The 3,376-nt window shown below is 42.3% G+C and overlaps 1 non-coding gene across 1 annotated transcript; it reads right to left on the bottom strand.

Annotated features, from left to right (window-relative positions):
- Positions 1-107, bottom strand: LOC128590965 (U6 spliceosomal RNA). The gene has a single exon (XR_008381423.1). It is a non-coding gene; the product is annotated as a U6 spliceosomal RNA (small nuclear RNA).
- Between the last annotated feature and the right edge of the window lie 3,269 nt (positions 108-3,376).

Here is a 3,376-nt window from a genome sequence, read left to right as displayed (position 1 = left end):
ATTAAGATCTCAATCGTCACGAATTTGTGTGTCATCCTTGCGCAGGGGCCATGATAATCTTCTCTGTATCATTCCAATTTTAGTATATGTGCTGCCGAAGCAAGCACAAGATCTCATTCTTTTAGTGGTTATAATATGTGCCATTGTGTCCATGAATAAACATTTATTGAGTAAGTTCCCTATTGGTAGGTATTTGAAATAATATATCCCCTCTCCCTGTATTTCCTTTATGTAAGCAATACTGCCATGGATATCCTTGAATGTACATTTGTATACTTGCAAGAGTGTTTCTATGAGTATAGAATACATTTCTGGAAGCATAAATGTTGGGTTACAGGTATAAATATTTAGATTTCAGTAAGCATCACCAAACCAATAAGGCAAACATTGCTATGGTTCAGTTTGTGGATTCCTTGAAGATGGAAAATGCCACTGGGCACCTAGTGATGGTAGCCTGTACCAGCAATGAGAAGTCACGGTGGTTCATGTTGGCTACACCTGATGGTGTTTCCACAGCTGCCTGCAAGACTTGGCTTGTGAGGACCAACCCAGTAAAGGACAGAGACATGAACCAGAGGTCTTGGAAGGACAGAAGGCATCAGATGATCAAATTCTGGAATAGCGGGCCTGAACAGCATGGATATCTATAAGACTGTCTTGTATACATCTGTCTTTTGGAAACAGCACATCTTTTTCGAGAGACTATCTTTGGGAGACTTCTCCCATCCCCAACTCTAACCGTGGGGGCCTAGTGGGAGCTGCTTATTCTACTGCTCACCAGACTAGCTATGGCGCTGGAGAGGTCTTGTTCAGGCAAAGGGACTGGAAATACGTATGTCCAGAGTTTGCCAGAGGCCCTGAGTTCTGCACTGCAGAAAAAGACATTTAGAGAGACTGAAAGAGGTAAAGAAAGATCCAGAGCCCAGGTGGAAATTAAGTTCCTGATTCTTGTCATTTTCAAGGCCAAAGGCTTTCGTTCCTTGCCATAATTTTTACATGGGTAGAAAAACTAGTTTTGCCTGTTTTTGACTTTCATGTAATGGAATCATACACTTTGTGCTTATTTGTCCTTGCTTCTTTTACTCAGCAATAGGTGAATTAGGTTTATCCACATTGTTGCACATACTAGTAGGGTTTTCATTTTAATTGCTTCATAGTATTCCAATTATCTTGAGTATATGCATATGAGTAGAAGTTGTTGGGTCACATGGAAACTCTATGTGAACATTTTCAGGAACTGCCAAACTATTTTCCAAAGTAGTTGCAAGATTGTAAGGGTTTCAGTTCTTCCATTTTGATGCCAATCCTGGTTACTGTCTGCCTTTGAGTACTGTGCAGTCATCCTACTGGGTGTGGCTTTGATTTGCATTTCCCTAACGAGTAATGATGTGGAGCACCTCTCACATGCTTGTTGGCCATTTGTTTGTCTTCTTTGGAGTGGTGTCTACTCAAGTCCTTTGCTTATTTTAAAATTGAGCTATTGGTCTTTTTTTAAATTGATGAGCTGTAATAGTTCTTTAAATATTCTAAAACCTTATCACATGTTATTTGCAGATATTTTCTCCTGTTCTGAGGCTAACTTGGGTTTTTAAGAGGTCACTGTGGATACTGCTTTGCCAGTAGATTGTGTGGAAGGAGCAGAGCTGGAAGCTGGGGGAATAGAAAGGGGAGGATGCATCATTTGGACAAGAGACTATGGTGGTCTGAGCTGCCAAGGTGTAAGGCAGAGTCCTGGGTTCTGGCCCCAACACTGCCTTTGACCTTGGCTTCTCCATCCTTCTTGGCTCTGACCTGTTTTTCTACCTACAGTTTTGCTCATCCCTCCTGATTCCAGTCTATGTTCATGTCCCCATTTTCCCTTCAATTTCCTAATACAGGGTGGCCATAAAGTCCACGAATTTTATGGCCACTTTGTATATTAATTTCATCTTGCCAAATTATAGGCAGTTTTGTGAGTCACCTCACATGCCCTTAGAAATGAGCACCAAGCATGAGAAAATAAGGGTAGGCAGGGTGCCAGGGTGCCAGGGCTGGACTCATGGACATCCAAAGGTTGGGCTGCTCCACCTCTTGTGCTTGCCCTGCCCTGGGCTAGTCTGGCTCTTACTTAAAGTTTCATTTCCTAAATTGGCCAGGTATTAGCATTAGCCTTTGGTCTTAGCTACTCAGGAGACTAAGGTAGGAGGACTGCTTGAGCCTAGGAGTTCAAGGTTGCAATGAGCTATGATCATGCTACGGCACTCCAGCCTGGGTTATAGAGTGAGACCCTGTCTCAAAACAAACAAACAGACAAACAAACAAACAAAACCCAGTTCCCTTTCCTGGATTCCCAGTTGTCTGTGATGCACTGGGAGCCTGGTTGGTGACCCAGATGTGGAGGGATGCAATATAAGTTTCTGGAGAAAGCCCACAGATGCCTGAAAACCCAGACGCTCCATTCTTTTTCCATATGGGATGCCACTTTCCTGAGCCAAGCCAGGGATGTTCCGCTCTTTACTCTGGGAATTAAGAGTCAGGGCTACAAACCTTGCTGGATACAAAGTCTATATGTGAGAATCCACCGAATTTTTACACGCCAGAAAAAAAAAAAATAAAATGAAGTATCATGCAGAGCATCCAGGGACGAGGATGAGGCTAGAGACAAGGCATCTAGGTCACAAAATATGGGGAGGCATCCACTCGTCCGCTCTCCCCTCACCCTAGTCCTGGCCTTGAGAAAGCATCAGAAAATACCACATAGCCAGGAATAAATATAATGCAAGAAGATGGAGATTTCTGCAATGAAAACACTAAACAGTACTGACAGAATTTAAAGGAAACCAAAATAAGTGAAAGTTTATACATCTCTACCTTAACACGAGTGAAAGACTAAATGTTGATAAAAGTCAGTTTATCCTACATTAACCTATAGATTCAGGGCAATCCCAGTAAAAGTACTAGCTGGTTACTTCATGATAAATTGAGAAGATAATTCTGAAATTTATATGGAAATTCAAATGATTTAGAATAGCCAGGCCAGGTGCAGTGGCTCACTCCTGTAATCCTAGCACTTTTGGAGGCCAAGACAGAGGATTGCTTGAGGCCAGACTGAGCAAGAATGTGACCCCAGGCTCTACGAAAAATAGAAAAATTAGCTGGGCATGGTGGGGCATACCTGTAGTCCCAGCTAGTTGGGAGGCAGAGGCAGGAGGGTCACTTGAGCCCAGGAGTTGGAGATTGTTGATGATTTCACTGGACTCTAGCCCAGATGACAGACAGAGATCTTGTCTCAAAGAAAAAAAAAAAAAAAAAAGAATAGCCAGGCAATCTTGAATAAAAACAAACTGCAAGTCTTATATTACCTGGTTTCAGCACTTACTATAAAGCTATAGTAATT

The sequence above is a fragment of the Nycticebus coucang genome, chromosome 7 (genome assembly GCF_027406575.1).
Source record: "Nycticebus coucang isolate mNycCou1 chromosome 7, mNycCou1.pri, whole genome shotgun sequence".
Lineage (NCBI taxonomy): Eukaryota > Metazoa > Chordata > Mammalia > Primates > Lorisidae > Nycticebus > Nycticebus coucang.
The sequence above is the reverse complement of the archived record's forward strand: the minus strand, read 5'-3'. Positions and strand labels throughout refer to the sequence as shown.